This window comes from Rhineura floridana, chromosome 9, assembly GCF_030035675.1.
Source record: "Rhineura floridana isolate rRhiFlo1 chromosome 9, rRhiFlo1.hap2, whole genome shotgun sequence".
Classification (NCBI taxonomy): Eukaryota; Metazoa; Chordata; class Lepidosauria; order Squamata; family Rhineuridae; genus Rhineura; species Rhineura floridana.
Window position 1 is genome coordinate 53,872,309 of NC_084488.1, and position 20,410 is coordinate 53,892,718.

Consider the following 20,410-nt stretch of genomic DNA (forward strand, 5'->3'; position numbering starts at 1 on the left):
CTTAAGTTGTTTAGGACTTTATGTTTAAAGTAATAGTTTGAATTGGGCTTGGAAACGCATCAACCAATGTAGCTTTTTTAAAAAACAGAGGTTATATGAGTACTATATGAAACCCTAGCCAATAATCTGGCTGCTGCAATTTGGACCAGTTAAAGTTTCCAAGTATTCTTCAAGGGCAGTCCCATATAAAGCACAGTGCAATAATCTAATCTGGAAGTTACCAGAGCATGGAGTATCATGGCCAAGCCATCTTTTTCCAAAAGGGGTTGGAGCTGGCAAACCATCTGGAGCTGGAAGTAGGCAACAGAGGAGCAACAGGGCATCAGGGAGTGGGATCTGAATAATGAGTTCTCAGTGTCTCCTTCCCTGCCTAGCCTTATTATCCCTCCTCTTCCTCCCCATCTTGGAGGCAGGGAAAGTGCTCTTTCCAGTAGCATTTGTCCTCTATTTTCTGCAAGAAGACAGGCTGTTATGAGTTGAGGAGTTGTGTTTATGGATGGTTGTGAAATTCAACTTAGTTCGCATTTAAAGTCGGATTTATCAAATTCCACATTTCAAATCAACATGAGAACTGAAACACAGCCATCCTTCAAAATTCACATGAATCTGAAATTTATGATGCAGTTTTCCAATTAAGCAATGGTGAAAAAATGCAAATATGCAAATGTTCATTAAAAAGAATATAAGTGAAAATATCATACAAGTATGCACTACATTTGGAAAAATTGCTAGCAAAAATGTGTACATTAGTCAAAACTGCAGACAAATGTGTTTAGTAGGAGAAATTTTCATGAGGTTTTTAAAAAGAAAAATACAAATTGCTGCAGAAATGTGGAGAACCAAATTTAAGATAGAAAAAATGAGAAACCCAGAGAACTGAACTTGACAGATCCTTTAATCCCTAGGTATGTTTGGGATGGACAACCATAGAAGTTAAAGGGTGGCTGCATGAGCTTTTCCATAGCTATAGAACACTCAAAGATGCCACATTCCCACACATACACTGTTCCCTACAGCTGCATACTGGATCTGTTCAAACCCTTCACCTTTTGAGTTAGCTTTATTAGGCTCCAGCCTGAAGAGGAATATAGGAAGATGTTGCAATTGGCTGACAAAACTGGAAAGAGGAGTGGAGGATCTGCAGGAGTTGGAAGTCTTGTTGATCTAACTAACCAATCCCCAGCTTAAAAAGAAAAAATAATAGTGTCTGGCTACCTTAGGCTGAAACCCTATGTCGACTTACCCAGAAGTAAGTGCTCCTGGGCTCCTGCTGGGAGGAAGGGCGGGAAATAAATAAATAAGTCCCATTGAACTCAGAGGGATGTTTCTAAGTAGGCATGTATAGGACTGCACAGTTAATCACCAGCATTAAAAGTATGATTGCTACCGGTGACCTGGCAACTATATTGGATGACCTCTGGGCAAAGATTTCATAAATTTATAATTGCTCCTTGCACAAACAAACAAAACAAAACCCATTTCATGGTTCTAACAACAACCTGTGAGCAAAAGAATGAACGAAAGTTACAGCAGAAGTAAACCATTATGTTTAACTTGCCACCTACACGAAACAGCTGTTAAAATGAGGAAAAGACACAGCAGATGCTCCAAACTTCAGCATTCATTCAAGCTGCAGGCATTTTATACAATTTCAGTAAAAAGCAACAGCAACAACAAAACCCTAACTTGAATAAAACAATGAAGCTGACTTTAAAGCCAATAGCTACTATATTTAAAGTTATTCTGGTTTTAATTTAGGAATAGTGTGCATTTGTATAGCAGTTAATATATCACCTGAAAATCTACAGATGGACAGATGTGTACATACCCCCTGCCTGACATCAAGGCCTTACTTAGCATTAGAAAAGAAAAGAGAAACTTTTCTTTACACCAGTAGGAGCTTTCCCCCCTCTAAGGCTAATTTCAGTACACAGGAGGGGGACGGGATTTTTATCAGGCTTGTGGCTAGAGAAGGAAGGGTTAAACTTCCCCATGGCCTGGTATTATTATTTTTAAATGTGGTTGCTAGGCTTACAATTATTAAGTAACAACTCATCTGGCCCATAGATGAGTAAATCAAATTTGATTTGGGAGGGAGGATACCTTACACATTCCATAAAGGAAGGAAATAATTTAGTTAAGTCTAACTTTTAGCTATTTAACCTTTTGAAAAAAAGAGTGTTTAGCTTCTTCATCTTGCATTAAGCTCATTATCACAAAGGTGGCTGCCATTTGTTCACTGAGCACTAGGTTTTTGAATCTGCTTTGTAATACAGAATGCTATGCAAGTTTATGCTGGTCATACACCATAATAAAGATTGATTCTGATTCCAATTCTGATACTATGCAAGAACATGATATACAGTCTGAAGTGAGACATTGCCACTCCATTAATCTGAGATTTAAAGAACATGTCAGAGAAAAAAGGGAATTCATTATAAATGCATGAATAAAAATGATGTTTTCCAGTTTATCCATTTATTTACTAACCCACCTATCTTCTCAGGTGGTAAACAGAGATATCCCAGTTTATTCTCATAACAATTCGGTGAAATTCTCAGATTCTAAAGACCAGCTCATATCATCAACCTAGCCCAATGCACAGTATTTTATCTGTGCAAATCTCAGCCCAAAATTTAGTATGCCAACATCTACCCACTTGCCACGCCTTTGCTGTGATGTAAAACTTAGTTGAGAGAATTAATGTAGGAATAGAGATTCTTATTTTTGGATGCTGTGTTCTAAGCTTCATTTTCCTTCTAAACATAAGGAGGGACCATAGCTAGAAACACATGTGCATACTTTTTTTTTAATGAACATCAGAAAGTGCCCTGGATTCACATGGATTAAATAGTGTCTGCAGTTGTCAACCTTCTTTCCTACCCGTATCCTCCTCCTATGATGATTGACAGATTGGACTTGATAGACGTGATAGGTGAACTTTACCAAGAAAAGCTGTTACTAAAATAGTAATCAATAAATAAAATAATAAGCACTACAGCCATACTGCCCTGAACACGGCCAATCTCATCAGATCTCAGAAGCTAAGGAGGATCAGGCCTGGTTAGTACTTGGATGGGAGACCACCTGAGAATACCGGGTGCCATAGGCTTAGAGGAAGGCAATGGTAAACCACCTCTGAATACCTCTTACCATGAAAACCCTACAAATATATATCTATAAAAGATTCATAGGGTCACCATAAGTTGCAATTGACTTGAAGGCATATAACAACAAAAAATTGTAAGCAATACCCTTGCTTTCTCTTCAGACTGCATAAATCTTTCACCTTTTAACTAAAGATTTCCAGGGAGAGAAACGTTTATGATGATAAAACAATCAAGTGCCGATAAACATGTATACAAGAAAGCAGCAAAGAAAAGCAACAGAAGCACCTTTTAAAAAACAGATACAACTCCCAGTTAAAACTCTCAAAAGGCTGGGGAAATAAAAAGGTCTTCACCTAGCACTAAAAGGGGAACAGGATTGCTGCTAGGCAAGCCTCTCAGGGAGAGTGTTCCAAAAATGGAACATGGCAGAAAATGGATCACCACCTGCCTCACGTGAGATGGAAGCTGCAGAAGCACCTCTCCAAGGTAGGTTTGTTAAAGTGGTCAGTGCCCTTCTAGCCCTGCCCTTTAGCTCAACTGCTGAAGCTGCACCAGTGTCTTAAGGTTGTTGGGGTTAAATTGAAATCCCCAGTGCTTGTAAAACTATAGTTCACTTGTCCTATCTAAACCAGCTTGGGCTTTATGGGAAATAGAACCAAAGTGGCCTTTATTTGACTTTTGATATAAAATGTCGGTTTATTTCCTGGTGACCTGACCCTTACCTACATTCCAGTGGCTCGCATAATAAAAGCCGGTTTAAGCTGGAAACTTCCCTACTATGTATCTCTTGTATCACATCCATGCCTATGACCTTGTTTATTGCTATAAAGGTGCCTTGCATAGAAATGTTATAAGCTGTTCCGCTGCCCCTCAGATCTTGACTTGTGAAACCCTTTGATATGCAAGCGTAGTAATTTTCATGTCTGTCTCCTACCCATGGGGCGCCCGGTTGCAGCCGGCCACCCCTTTACTCTTCCCTTCTTCTGTAGTTGCATAGTGCTTATCTCTAGGACATGCGAAGTATGCAGACATGGAATCTAAGAGATAATCTTAGTGTTTCCACTTCATCCTTCCCCCTACACCCCTTTACCTCCTTTTGTCTGCCCCAAAGCTATAGTGTCTAGCAACTGCTTCTTTTGTATTTTGTGACGTATGCCCGATACTGTAAACTTCGGGGTGAGCCTATATAAACCCTATGACACCAATAAACGAGGTTCCCATGCTGGCCTGCTTCGGCTTGTAAGTATTGGGTCCCCTTTGCAAAGGTTTTTGTCTCGTGTTACTTGATCTCTGATAGTGGGTTCATTTGCACTCAACTCCGCACTCTTCCCGGGTGTAATAAGTGAGTTGGGGTTGACAGGGCGACTTGCGTGTTGGGTTTGGACCTAACAAGGTCAAATTAGATGTCGCATGGATCCACTTTTCCCTAGTGCTGCATATACTTTGGAGGGGGGTTAATAGGGAAAATAGCAGAGGAAAAAAGATTAAACCCCTCTCTGCAGCTGCTATTAATGTTTTTTAACCCACAGAAGATCCTAATTACTGATCTCCTAAATGAGTCCTCAGCACTTCTATATTTCTTTATGACTGTCTAGTGCTGCTTTCACACATGGGACTGATTGTGTTAGTTTAACGGATTTAAAAGGTAGCGCTTCTGTCCCGATTTCTAAAATCCCTTTCACACTGCAGTACCCTTTTGCGTTAAGGAACAGCAGCTTTTTCAGCCCATATAGCAGTATTTCGCGTAACTGTCTTTCACACGGCTTGTTTTCGTCCCTCACCCATGCACACTGTTCCTCACTGTGCAGGAGGTCTAAGATCTTGTCCCATCGCCATGCAAGCCCTCTCCCTTTAGGATCTGACTTTTTAAATTGTTTTAGTTGTATCAAGACAGGCGTGTGTGGGGGAAATGCTGCTGCTATCTGTGCCGATGCCGGAATACCCGTACAATGTTCATCAGGCAAAAAAAAAACCCCTGTGCGACTAAGGGGTGGGAACGCACTGCGTGCTGGGATGCCTGTCACATGAGTGGCTGCAGCTAGCGAAAAACTCCTGCACTCTTCCAGGTTCCCAGCCTATTTCTGGTATCATTTATCATGGAAATTAGTGCTAAACTTCCACTATATTCCACTAGAATTCTGGAGCTAGTTTGTGTGTCGAGTGAAAGATCAAATATAATGCTCAAATTACCACGTAAGAAATTGTCAGAATAAAGGAATAAAGTGCAGTGTGAAAGCAGCCTAGGTCTAAGTCATATTCAAATGTAAATGCCTTGGCTAGGATTCATGGAACAGAGCAGCTAGTTGTCTGATACAATTTGAACGTTAGTTTTGTTTTTAATGAACGTCATCCCACCTTCAATGGCTATCTGTTTTTGAAAGAGAGGTGAGCTCCAAAAACAGTTTGCAATATAGCATATGGAGCAGCTGATAAAAATGTAAAAAAAGAAATCACTGGGTGCATGCAAGCCTGGAGGCCCTAACTTTCTGCTTGCCCTGGAAAAAATAAATATGTCATACATCAGTAACATGAGAAATACCCCCTCGAATTAAATAATTGTTTATTTTAGAATATAATTGAACTGTCTATTGATTTTTTCTCTGCCCCATTGTTATTAATTCCACCACAGAAGCACAAAAATATAATTTTCTCTTGATGATTGAATCATTTTCCATTCATAAATTGGCATTTGCTTCCTGTGTGTTTTTTAGGAAAACATATCAAATTAAAAGGGCAGGGTCTTTGTTAAAATTATCTTATTGATTTTTCCTTTCATACAACTCCCAAGTATAAATGCCAAGCAAGTGCAAACATGACACATTGTTAATAACAGCTATAACTCACAAGCTGATTTGCTTATTATTCTTACATATTTCCAGTTTCTCAGGTAGCCCAAGTTATAACATCATATAACTAAATACAATTAACACAGATAACCACAGCTGTACAAATTGCTATCAAATTCCAATAAACAAACAAGCAGATAAGCAAATAATTACAGATACCCCACAATGGACCTGTGAGCTCAAGCTGCAAAGGATTCTGAACCAAAATCATGATACATTACTGAAGAAAGACCAAGTGTAGGAGGATTCTTCAGTAAGCAAGCCTGAGTACTGCAGGACAAATCTAGAGTTGCGCATGTACTCCAAACTGCAATCAGAGCTCTACTACCTTCAAATACTATCATATACCTTTCAGTGGAAAAGGAGAAAACACATGCACAAAGGATAAAAAGCACAGGTTCAATGCCTCAATCGAAATTAATGCAACATCCTTTCCAGTGAGGGGGCTGCAACCATACGAACCTTTTGTACTGAGGTGCTGGTAGTATCCACCAACTGCAAACGTTTAACATTTCTCACCCTTGCTACAAAACATATACTTTAGAAACTAGAGAAAAACTTGTCCACACTAGAGTTTAATGTGCATTTGAAGATGCTTGTCTCTATTTTTTCTGTGTGGCGTCTTCCTCGTCCAAGTAGGAGCCCACAATTCCCCTCCTTCCTGCTAAATTAATATTTTCATGATCTGCAGATAATCCAATAAGGGAAGAAAATCCAATATAAAACTGCATGATACTCGACTGTGGATGTACTGAAGCACATTGTGTGGGCAGGCTTTTCTGTGTCTGTGGTGGCATTTATGTGTCTATCGCCACAGCCCCTACTTCCATTTTGTTTCCGTCAGCCCAAGAGAAAGGATGCAACCTGTCTTCCACCAGTTGTTGCTGAAGCCATATTTGCAGTATTTTTTTTCATTTTTAAAACAGCTCTTTTGCACAGAACTGCTCTTGTACAAAACAGTTCATTTAAAAATAAAAATCAAATATGCCTTTGCATGTACAGAAGGTGGGAAAGGGAAAGGGGGGGAAAGGAAGCAACAGCCTTTCATGCGAACAACTTCAAAGCTTGGCCTGGGTTGGAGCAACACACAAGCCTTTTAAGCAGAGACCTTATCCCAGTCTGTGTCTGCTTTGGAACTGCTTTTTAAGATATTTTTAAATCTTTTTAAAAAAATGTTTTAAGATGTTATATTTTAAAGATATTTTAAAGGTGTTTTGTTTTTGAGATGTTTTAAGATGTTTTCATTGGTATATCATGGAAGGAAGGGTGGGATAGAAATTATTATTATTATTATTATATTGACTGCATTTTTCTTTAAATCTGGTATATCTGAAAACTTGTATTTAAAAATAAAGAAATAAATTCAAAGCTAAACAAAAACTTGTGCACATGCCCACAAAGGACCTCAGAAATTTATGGTGGGTGGGATATACTAATTGAGGGGAGGGAACAATGCACAGAACAAATACAGCCCATCAAGCATCTCCCATTAGCGTGGACAGGAAACACTAGACAGATTTCAGAGGCTTAAAATTGAAAACATTCATGTGAGGATGAATGTGCACAAACGCACACATGGAAACGACTCACATATGCATAAATATCCTAATACGGGCATAGGCTCTGTCAACGTTTTTCAAATGACGACATGTGGAAAGAGAGAAAAATGACAAACTTTTTATGGAACAGAAAAATCATTCTGTAATATCAGATCCTTTTTCAATAAGGGTAGAGACCAGATCACAGCCCTAATTGCTTAAGATCTGATGGTCTATTACAGGATTGGTAAAACAGCATGTGCACAGTTACCTATCCAGTTTCTGAAACTTACACATAGCTAGTGGTGTAGTGGTTAAGGTGTTGGACTACCACCTGGGAGACCAGGGTTTGAATCCCCACATAGCCATAAAGCTCACTGGGTGACCTTGGGCCAGTCACTGCTTCTCTGCCTCAGAGGGAGGCAATGGTAAACCCCCTCTGAATACCGCTTACCATGAAACCCCTATTCATAGGGTCGCCATAAGTCAGGATTGATCTGCAGGCAGTCCATTTCATTTTTTCATGACAGTACAGAAAATGGCACACATAAATATTGTGATGGTGAAAATGCTGCCAAATTCCAAAACAGATGGAATTATCTAGCAGTGTAGTCCTATGCATGCTTACCAGGAGGAAGTATGTCTCATTGTGTTCAATGGGGTTTATTCCCTAGAAAAAAACTGTAAGAACACAATTGCCCAGGAGTAAGCTGCACTGAATACACTCAGTGAGAATTACTTCTGAGTAAACCTGCATAAAATTGTTCTTTAAATTTACTTTAAGGTAGTTAGTTTTTATTTCTTTATTGCACATATTAAAACATTTTATACCAACTTTTGGCCATAACAAGTGCCCCATGGCAATTTTCAAGAAAATAACATTAAAAAACCAGTTTAAACTATAACAGAATTAAAACATTTAAAAGTTCTGTGATGGCAGGTGTGTATTTCATCCTGTTCAGGCCACCTGGTTGTGAATTCTGCCACGCCTGCATAGCTCTAGTGTGATTTCGGAAAATAGAAGGCTACTGCTGCGCTATGCAAGTCCCAATGCCAGCAGTCACTTCCTCTGCAAACAATCTCACTCCCCACTTCCTGCAGGCTTAAATGCAGGCGACAGGGGGCACCCTCCAGCAAAACACAAACTAGTAGTCTGTTTTGAGACTATTCCTCATTGGGCTGTGAGAATCACCTGCGCCAAACACAAATGGAACATGTCTATCTTAAGAAGGTGGGGAGTGGGGATGTATGGTAAGATAAGCTTAATTAAGCTTCTTAATTAAGAGTTCTAGTAAATTAAGAGGCTAGTAAGAGTTTTCCTACAATAAAATTAATAAGCTATATCCAATGTTGGTTCTATTCAGGGTAGACCCATTGAAATTAATGGACATGACTAACTTAGATTTATTAATCTGAATGGATCTACTCTGAGCAGAACTAACATTGGATATACACCAATGTGTTGTATCTGACTGGCAGAGCAAACCAACTCAAGGGAGGCTGGCAGGAGCAGAGGCGGTAGAAGCAGAGGCGACAGAAAGGGCCGTCACATCCAAGTGCTGTCCAGGAGCTTCTGGGAGGGGAGGAGGCTGGCTGCATCAGCAGGACACAGGGGAAGGAAACAAAATCCATGTTTCCTTCCACCACCACCACCCAGGGGTATCAGCTGCCACTGGCAGCCTGCCAGGATGGAGGGCCATGGGAGGGAGCCAAATGAGACCTGGATGCAGCGTATGTTTCCCTCTCAGCCCCTCCCCCAGCACACCCATGGAATGCCCCTTTTTGGGGCCTTCCACCTGCTTCTGGCAGCTCCCCTTATGCTGGGCTGGGTTTCTCCAGACAATCTCTGGCTGAGCCAGCTGGTCTATGGTCCCAGGCTATGGTCTGAAGGCACATAAGGCCAGCTCCCTGCTGAAGCTAAGCAGGGTCAGGTCTGGTCAGTGCCTGGATGGGAGACCACCTGGGAACCATATGTAAGCCACTTTGGGTTTCATGAAAATAAAGGTGGGGTATAAATGTAATAAATAATAATAATAATAATAATACATCCACTGAAATCAATTCACTTGTTAGCTACGTCCATTTATTTCATTGGATCTACTGTAAATATGACTTGGTTGGGTGGGTGGGGCTGCCCTTGAGGTTGGTCCGGAAGTTGCAGCTGGTGGAAAATGTGGCAGCGAGACTGCTCACTGGGGCAGGGTATTGCCAACATGTCACCCCGCTGCTGAAAGAATTGCACTGGCTGCCCATTTGCTACCAGGCCAAGTTCAAGGTTCTAGTTCTGGTGTACAAAGCCCTATACAGCTTGGGACCAGGATACCTAAAAAACCATCTTACCCTTTATATACCCAGTCGATCACTGCACTCTGCAGGTGAGGGCCTCCTGCAGATACCATGTTATCAGGAGGTCCATTCTGAATGTTGGAATATGTGGTTCAACTCCAACTTGTGGGATGAGGCTGTATGGGGTTTAAAAGGGTAGCTAGAGAGGAGACCTCCTAATTGCTAGGCTAATACCTATCCTTTGATCTCCTGCTGTCTCTCCCTTCCTGCTAGACCACATCTCCTTCCTCCTTCCTTCTTCTTCTTTCTCTTGAGAGGGAGAGCAGACATATTCTCTTTGTCTCTCCCTCTCCTCCAAGCATGAGAGCAAACACTAGGCTTAGTGTTTACATCTCCAACTTAGCTAGTTAGCTAGATGTAGAACTCTTTGCTATCAAGTATGTACCCAGAATAAAGTACAGTAGGGCCCCGCTTATACGGCGGGTTAGGGACCAGGCCCCCGCCATAAAGCAGAAATCACCGTAAAGCGGAATCCATTGACTATAATGGGTCACGTCACGTGAAAAAGCCGCAAAATGCAGCAAAAGCGCAAAATTGGCTTTAAAACAGGGAATTTCCCCTAACTGAAAGCCGCCGCATCAGCGGAATGCTGGAAAACGGAACATCGTAAAGCAGGGCCCTACTGTAGTTATTTCTTATTTTAAAGCTTAAAGTCTCTGTCTGACTAATTTGCAGGGAAGGTGTAATCTTTAGCAAAGATTCAAACACATAAAGGCTCACTCAGTCTCTCCATTCCCAATTTCGCCACTCTGCAACACTGAACAACATAGGAAATGGACCTTTAGTGTGGTGGCACCTACCCTGTGGAATTCCCTCCCCATAAATATTAGGCAGGCGCCATCTCTGTTATGTTTTTGGCACTTATTGAAGACTTTCCTCTTTCAACAAGCCTTTTAAGTTAAGACCTATCCCAGTCTGCGTCTGTGTTGGAATTGCTTTTAATATGTTTTTTTTAAACTTTTTTTCCTAAACAATATGTTTTTAACCCTTTTTATTTAAGATGTTTTTAAAGCTTTTTTAAAGAATGTTTTTAAAGTTGTTTTGTTTTAATGTATTTTAAGTTCTGTTTTTATGATGTTTTAAAGTGTTTTCACTGCTTTTGTTTGCCAACCTGGGCTCCTGCTAGGAGGAAGGGCAGGATATAAATTAAATAATAAACAAACAAACAAACAAATAATAGTTGGATGCAACCCAATATTATCATACTGATGTCTTATACTACTTTTTGACAGAGACATTTCAGATTCTCCTCCTTATTATAGTCTGAACATGATGCCACCTTATCCACAATTCCTTCAACCCTTTCCACAGAATGCTGCAGTGCCTAAAGAATTTATAAGTATATAAATAATGTAACAGAAAACACTTTTACCAATGCAACAGTAGATCTTGGTATTTGAGACACTGCTTTTTGCACCTTTGAAAACAGAAAAATCAGAAACGGTATAAATAGACTCAAAATCTTTCAAAGACTTCTATTTTTAAAAAGTCGGGGGGATTCTGCTCTGCTGAAGGAGGCTAGGGGCATTTCAGAAAAATGCGGTTGATAAATCAGCTTGTAAATGTGAAAAATCTAAAACTCTTGTATTCCATTTCTGTATGAATTATTCATCTGCAAATAATTCTCAGTTACAGCTTTGTTTTCTTGTTTAAATTGCATGGAATGTTACTGGAGCTTTTATTTTAAAGTTACTGGAGCTTTTATGAAGCCACTGATTTACTGTGCCTGTGCCTCTCCACCTAGTTTCTAAAGAGTAATTTTTGTACTCGCAGTGACAGTGTTCAGGTTGAACATACTCTAGAGTTCTGGCACTGGAGAGGAGAGAAGAGATAGGATAGTGAAGCTGCTAAACAATAGTTTCTCTTGCCCCTCCAGAAACACTCCAAACATCCATGTGGAGATGGGCAAATCAGTCTATTTCCCATCTGTGTCACTTTAATGTGTATTAATCCATAAATTCATTCCATCCTGTTTCCTTATTAATCTGGGGGAGGGTTAAATTAAATCCATCCATTTAAATGTGTGTTTCTGAAGTATTTTTTCAAAAAATAACATTTCTACAGCACTGGGATGAAGTATTCAAGTGTACATATCACCATATATCTGAACATCTTTCCCCCACCCAACCTCATTTATTTATTTATTTATTTATACCGCACCCTTCCTTCCAGCAGGAGCCCAGGGCGGCTAACAGAAACACTAAAAACACTTTAAAACATCATAAAAAGACCTTAAAATACATTAAAACAAAACAACATTAAAAACATTAAAAAAAACTTATTTTTTTTTTAAAAAGGGTTAAAGATATTAAAAGACTTTAAAAGCAATTCTAACACAGACACAGATTTACTCTCATCTACCTTCTAGGATGCTCAATTTACAATGTTTGTTTATTTATTTTGTATGCCATGTAATGGTAAATAAACCTCTAAGCAGTTTCCGTCCCATCTCTTAACTTGCACCATAGCTGCTCTTGTCTGTACACCTCACTGTGCCACACAATTGCCTTTTCGCACTTACTAAACTTCTTCCCAGCTTTTCAAGGTCATTACTGTGAAATATGTGATGCTTCAATGTGAAGAGGTTGTTTTTTTTCTTTTGAATCACTGAAGAAGTAACAAAGAAGATTTTTTTAAAAAAAATACTAGGAGTAGACTTAAAACAACTGTGATATAGAATAACAGATGTGAGCCACATCTGTTGTCTTCCAACAGGAGTTTGGGATGAGGAAGAGTTGCATGCTTTAATCCTGTGGCTTAGTTTGTCTGTATTTAATGATGATGATATTAATAATAATATCATCATAATCATGGTATACCAGTTCCAATGTGGAATGAAAAAATATATAAATACAAGAAGCCTAATTCACCAATATGTTATTCAGATCAAGCCTCGCTTCACTGAAGTGGAGCAGCTCAAGAATGTTGTTGAAAAACAAGAAACTATAAACAATAATTCTTTAGTGTTGTGTTACAGACCTTTTTGGAAAGACATAATTTCAATATGATTGTGAATTCTATAAAGATCTACCTTAAATGATGTCAATGTTCAGTTATGTTTTGTATTACATATTCTGGTCTTCTCTGGGTTTATTTTTTTTTATTTTGTTTGGCTTACTTATATTCTTTCTTTGGGGGAAAAATGACAGTAACAGTATCATTAAGAATAAAGAATAGTGTGGATTGTACCTGTGTGGATTGACAGAATTACCTTAATTCATTACGTTAAAATGCAGCCTTGTGAAAAGTGCATATGTATTGTTTCAGAGTGTTTGCTGAAGGTATTTAACTGATAGTGGTGTTTCATGCCATGTTACCATCGGTAAACAGTATGTGTGTTAATTCAGGAAGAGGGAAACCTAATTTGCAGGAAGATGGATTCAGTTAATGCTAAAACTCCTGGGGATATGCTGAAAGGAAGTGAATTCTTTCTTGGCAGCTTAATGATAACAAGAATTTAACTTATCAGTGCTAATCAGACAACATTATACTTAGAGATAAATTAAGTAGCATTTCTAAGGGCTGAAAGGCTTTCTAAATTGTTAGCTCACTTTTCTGGCAGAACTAAGAGTTGTGCTGCATAGAAAACTGATGATATATTGTGAAGTTTATTAAATGATGTTTTGTGCCTATAAAATTTAAGCAATTGATGACAGGGTTCTACTGATTTTGGGTACCAGATTCTCAGTATTTTTCAATAATGTGGAATAAATTAATTAGTGCATTGTAATAATATAGCAGATATGTGTGAACAAACACTGCTATTAAAAACTGAAGAAATTAACCACAAGGAGCATCACAGAGGAAGATGGCATTTGGAGGAGGAATTCTGGGAACAGCACCGCCTTGGAGTGTTCAGAGATTAGTGGGGGATATGAAAAGAGAAATAAGAGAAACAGAGCAAGAGAGATTGGCAGTCCAGAGATGCATGCATTGAATAGTGCTTCCCCCTTGTCTCGCCCCTCCATTTAGCAACTCTTATACTACAGTATGTCACAGGCTGCACTGGCATCTCAGGGAATTTAAAAAGCAGCTTGTAATGTGGTACAGGACAGGAGGAAATGCCCCTCAGGAAACAGAGAAAGCCTCCCTTTACATGTGCAGGTTCCTGTGGGCACTTGCTGACCCCTCTCCAGTCTAGAAGAGAACAGTCGAGAAAAGCCTTAAGAGCAAGGAAGAGAGGTTGAAGCTGATGTAGAATATTATAGACAAGCTAAATGAGTAGGACAAATCTGGTGATCCCAGTGATGCAGTAATCATGCAAGTTTTCATAAGAACATTAGAAGAGCTTCCTGGATCAGGCCAGTGGCCCATCTAGTTCATCCTCATGGATACCTACTGGAAGCCCGCAAGCAGGACCTGAATTCAAAAGCACTCTGCCCCACTGCGGCTTCTGGCAACTGGTTCTCAGAAGCATACATTCAGAAGCATGCCCTCCCCCACAGACCCACCCATTGCGGAAAGGAAAAAGAAAATGGAAAATCACATATTAAGAAGCTATTCCATAAATACACTTGAATGTTAATTTCCATGAGTTTGTTTTGCATCAGTATGATAACATCAGGGCAGGATTATTTCACATTGAAACTGATGTAACAAAATTAAAATTCCCATTATCTCAGGGGAGCTTTTTGCAAACTCTTGTTGTATGTGTCACTGTCAACATTCGTTTGCAAAGACAGAGTATCTGGGAAGAAAACTGGCAAGAAACCATGTTAACACCACCACCCTCGGAACAGGATGCTTGTTAAGGTGAAAAGGCGCAGCATCCAATAAATAAAGAAGCAGGAACAAAGAGCTGACTGAACAAAATCCTTTGCTAAAATGGGGGTGAATCTACAAATCTGCTTCCTGTAGCTTTTTGCTTTGTACCCAACAAAGATCCTGCTAAGATCCTCTTCCTGAAAATGCAGGAAACAACGTTAAGAGTTTGTTGCAATAGGATTCCCACACCCATAATTTTTCAGATTAAATTTTATTTTGCTATAGATTGGAAGGTTCAAATAGCCACCTCTTTGCTAGTATTTATCAAAACCTATTTATAAAGTTAATGATTTTTACAGGATACCCTAAAATGCTGAATAGCATAAGCTAAAAAGAATTGCAATAAGACAGGGGATCCAGGATCTTATTATCAATAATGGTCAATCAGATGCCTCTAGGGCAGCCACATTCAGTGATATACTGCTTCTGAACCTGGAGGATCCATTTAGTTATTGTAGCCTATATCTATTAATAGACCTATGTGAATGTATCTAATCCTCTTTGAAGGCATATAAACCAATGATAATGGTACACCCTTGGCAATAAATTCCATGTTATATATGTTTTGTGGGAAATAGTACTTGCCTTTGTCTATCCTGTTCTTTTTATAAAGCGTGGTGTTCTTTTTTAAAAAAAGTTTTCATGATATTGATTATAAGGTGCTTTAAATAAAATTTAAAAAATAAGTTTCATCCTTGTAAATATTCCATAATTTTAATCAGCCATGAGCAAATCTTTTCATATTTCTGCAATACCTATAGTCAAAAGTAAAACCATGTTACATAAGGTCTGACCTGTGAGGAATTTCTTTAAAAAAGCAAAATCAGGTGGGGAAAAAAATTACCTGGTTTCCATCCTTGTGAAAACACATCAACAGTCTAATCTAATCTGTTCACCTGTCTTCGCAGTCTTCCTCTTTTCTCTGTCAAAAGTAGCGTTCCCATAAAGTTAATAGAGCTTTTGAGGAATGGCATCTTTGGTATGTCTGCATTAGCAGAGAATGATTTTAGGCTCATCTGACAAATTCATAATCAATTAAGATGGCCAGGATCATACAGCAATGCTCACTAATATAGTTAATGCATCACTGCACAAAATATAATTCCCAAAAGTCATCATTTGCCTCCATAGGGAAAGAAATGCAACTAGAAAGAATTTTTTAGGGTACCATCAAAGAAAGAAATTATGGGAAGCACACAACTCTGAAAAAAGATTTAAACATGGTTTTTCATAAAGTTATGAAACCTTCAAAAGTAAGAAAGTTGAAATTTGCATAGCAATGCTACCATAAGTAAAAATAACTCATTCAGTTCTGGGAACAACAGCTTGAGAGGATGAAAAGGATTCAGATGAGAGCTACAAATAAAGGTAATAAAATTGATAAATATTCTGGAGAGGATACACTAATTAGCTGAATATGCTTTTCCAAGAAAAAAAGTGTCGGAGAAATGGGATGTGCAAAAAATAAAATTAAAAAAATATATAAATAAGAATTACCCTCACTCTGCTACCCACTGACCAGTGGGACAGAATTAGTTTAAATGAGAAAGGAGTTCCCAGCTATAAGAGTATGCTAGCAACAGAACAAGCTGCTTTGAGGATTTGAGGAATCTCCTTTGTTGAATGTTTCCAAGACATTGTCAGCCAAGCTTTTGTGTAGGATATCCCGTCTTAAGGCAGGACATTGCTTTATTTGGCTCCTTTCCATCACTATGATTTTATGAAGGCCAGAAACTGCTGATCCCAATGATTAACTAGCACAATTTAATCTTTTGGTTTTTGTTTGTAAAGTTTATCCTTTCTTTCTTTCTTTCTTTCTTTCTTTCTTTCTTTCTTTCTTTCTTTCTTTCTTTCTTTCTTTCTTTCTTTCTTTCTACTAAATCACATATGATCTAAACAAGTATATCTAAATGAAAGCTAAGGTTGTATAAATTGCCCTTTGTACACCTTGCTCTTTAAAATGGCCACAATGGAGAGCAATAGATCATGATGTTGTGATATGCCTTGGCCATTGGTGTACAGAGTCAAAGCAAATTTGAATTGGAACCTCCAAATCAGAGTGGTTTTTCAGTGATCCATGACTGATCCTATGCATAAAATCTTTTGAGTGAATTGAACTGCAGCTGGAACCAAGCTTTAAATGCAGAAATGGATAGAAAGTCAAAAACAAGCAGTTCAATAGTCAGACATTTAGGAGGTTTTTCGGGAACTAGTAAGAAAGGGAGTCACTATAATTTTCATCCAGCCTTAAAAAGGCAGGCAAAAGATACTGTATTTCCCAGATAATCATTGCAGAAGATAAGACAGAGAGAAACAGAACAGTATCAAGGCTGGTAGTTCTTCTGTCTCCTGCATTGACTTTGACCCCACGTACATCTGCTGGCAGATGAAGTGACCTAGTAGGTATGATGTACATTCATTATTGAACTGAAAAGAACAATTTTAAAAGACACTTTTTTAAACAGGGGAAGGGATGTAGCTCAGTGGTAGGGCACATGCTTTGCATGCAAAGGTCCAAAATTCAATTTCTGGAAAAGACTATTCTCTGGAATCTTGGAGAGCCAATGCTAGTCCATGTCATCAGTACTGAGCTAGATGGTACCAAATGACCTGAGTCGATATAAAGCAGATTCCTTTGTTCCTAAAACTGGAAAGACACCCAAGGGCCACAGTGACAAGAATTTATTTATGTATTTTTACTCTGTGCTACCATGCTTAGGATAGGTAAAACTGACTGGGGGGAGGGGGAGGGCTGGAGTGGGCAAGGGAGGAGGAAGAAGGAAGAGGGGGAGGAGGAAGGGAGAGAAGAGGGGGAGGAGGAAGGCAGAGGAGAGGGGAAGGAGGGGAAAGGCAGGTCTGATCATTTGCATGCTTACTGAGTTCAATCGGATTTACTCCTATGCAAGCATGCTTAGGATAGGAAAAACTGACCATGGGGGAGGAGGAAGGGGAGGGGAAGGAGCATATTGGAGGGGGGCAAAGGAAGGGGGAGGGGAGGGCAGGTTTGATCATTTGCATGCTTATAGAGTTCAGTGGTATTTACTTCCATGCAATCATGCTTAAGATAGGAAAACTGACCATGGAGAGGAGAAAGGGGAGGGGGAGGAGGGGGAAGGGGGAGGAGGGGCAAAGGAAGGGGGTGGGAAGGGGCACGAGGGAGGGGATAGGAGGGAGGAGAAGGGAGGATGGGTTTGATCATTTGCTTATAAACTCATTTGTTTGAGTTCAATGGGGTTTATTTCTGTGCAATCATGTTTGAAAATGGAAATAGACTGCCTTCAAGTCGATCCCGACTTATGTTGACCCTATGAATAGGGTTTTCATGGTAAACAGTATTCACAGGTGGTTTTATCATTGCCTTCCTCTGAGGCTGAGAGGCAGTGACTGGCCCAAGAATGGCTGTGTGGGGATTCGAACCCTGGTCTCCCAGGTCATAGTCCAACACTGACCTGGGGGAGGGAGGGGAGGGGGAGGAGATTGGGTGGGTGGGCACTGGGCAGAAGGGAAGCCCCTTTCCAAAAGGAAAACATTGTGAACAGTATCATTGTTTTTCAGTGTTTCCCCCACCTTTGTATTCTACAGCAGGCACAAGTAGCCTCCCACCAACATTTAAACCAAAGCTTTCCCTGGCCACATCCACACCAGGCCTTTATTTCACTTTGGACAGTCATGGCTTCTCTCAAAGAATCCTGGGAAGTGTAGTTAGTGAAGGGTGCTGAGAGTTGCTAGGAGACGCCCTGTTCCCCTCACAGACCTTCAATCACAGTGGCTGACTGTTAAATCAGTCTGGCTACTGAAGAACTCTCAGTGGAACAGGAGGCTCCTCTCAACACCCTTCACAAACTGCACTTCCCAGGATTCTCTGAGGAAAGCCATGACTGTCTCAAGTGAAATCAAAGTCTGGTGTGGGTGGGGCCCCCTGATTAGCCAAGCCCAGCAGCTGTGAGGCTTTTAAAACACTGACGGTTCTTACTGAGCATGCCCTGCATTATCAAAGGTTGCCAGCCAAAATCTCTTAAATTAATTAAAAATCAGCCAGACATTTTTTTTTAACTTTTAAACTGCAGAAGATGAAGGTCAGAGTATGAGGCAAGGTCATTATTAGGATTACAGGTACTCAGTGAACATGGCTGAGTTTTAATGAATTTCAACAGATTATGGGAACTCTTGAGAGAAAAAAGTCCAAAAGGGCTCTGGGGTTTTTTTTCTCTCTTTTTAGACTTTGAACTCTTGATTCTCTCTGACTGTTTTATGTATTGCCATGCAAATTGAGAGTGTTGTGAAGCAAGCGTTTCTGAGTTCAGGACTATAAGATTTGTAAGGTTTTGTTTTGAAATGAGCTTATGGGAAGCATCAGAATGGCTTGGAGGGTATTTTCAATTTAACATTGCGGAATGTGAAAAATTCACGCTGGCTATAGTATACAGCCACTCTTGTGGCTGTATAACAAGTTGGATTGCACCCCTAGAATTGTCCTAAATGTATATAACTTTAATTCATTGATTGTTCATTCATATCATTATGCAACACACTTAATTATATTTTGTCTTTGGGGGGGAAACACAGTTTATGTACCTGTATTATTGTAAAAACATATAAGATTGAACTGCATCATATTAGGCAATATTATTTTATCCTTGTAATCTTCCCCCTACACATAGTTTTAAAAACAGCTTCTTTTTCTGCTCTTTTAGCTGTCAAATTCACACCACTCCTACATTACAGAAATGCCTCCAGAGCTAGACATTCTTTAGACAAGCATGATGCCAATTTTTCTCTGCTACTTTCGCCTTAATTAATACTAAATGGAATCAATTATCTTAATACCAGGGCTGAAGGACATGGTTGGGAAATAGTTTTAACAATTTTCATTTACTATCTGTCCTTTGGCAGCAACATTTGTTACTATAGTAATAGTTTTGTGTGCAAAATGGCATATATTAATATTCTATTCACTAGGTGACCTTGGGCCAGTCACTGCCTCTCAGCCTGAGAGGAAGGCAATTTATTTATTTATCTTATTATACTTGTATACCGCCCCATAGCCGAAGCTCTCTGGGCGGTTTACAGTAACTAAAAACATTAAAATAAATACAATTTAAAACAGATCTTATAAAAACAATTTAAAACACAATTTAAAAATTTAAACAGTATAAAACACTTGCTAAAATGCCTGGGAGAAGAGGAAAGTCTTGACCTGGCGCCGAAAAGATAACAGTGTTGGCGCCAGGCGCACCTCATCACACAAATCATTCCATAATTTGGGGGCCACCACTGAGAAGGCCCTCTCTCTTGTTGCCAGACTCCCAGCTTCCCTTGGAGTAGGCATCCTGTGGAGGGCCTTTGATCTTGAACGTAGTGTATGGGTGGGTTTTTATCGGGAGAGGCGTTCCATCAGGTATTGTGGTCCCAAGCCGTGTAAGGCTTTATAGGTCAAAACCAGCACCTTGAATTGAGCTTGGAAACATACAGGCAGCCAGTGCAAGCAGGCCAGAATCAGTTTTATATGTTCAGACCGTCTGGTCCCTGTTACCAATCTGGCCGCTGCATTTTGCACAAGCTGCAGTTTCCGAACCATCTTCAAAGGCAGCCCCACATAGAGTGCATTGCAGTAATCTAATTTGGAGGTTACCAGAGCATGCACAACTGAAGCCAGGTTATCCCTGTCCAGATAGGGACGTAGTTGGGCCACCAACCGAAGTTGGTAGAAGGCATTCCATGCCACCGTGGCTACCGGAGCCTCAAGTGACAGAGATGATTCTAGGAGAACCCCCAAGCTACGAACCTGCTCTTTCAGGGGGAGTGC

At 39.7% G+C, this 20,410-nt stretch overlaps 1 protein-coding gene and 2 pseudogenes across 4 annotated transcripts in view; 2 read left to right on the forward strand and 1 right to left on the reverse strand.

Annotated features, from left to right (window-relative positions):
* Positions 1 to 20,410, reverse strand: part of TLL1 (tolloid like 1) — a 201,179-nt gene that overhangs the window by 127,209 nt on the left and 53,560 nt on the right. The gene's annotated exons all lie outside the window — the stretch shown is intronic.
* On the forward strand, positions 2,994 to 3,112 carry LOC133364678 (5S ribosomal RNA; annotated as a pseudogene).
* LOC133364708 (U5 spliceosomal RNA) lies at positions 3,253 to 3,342 on the forward strand (annotated as a pseudogene).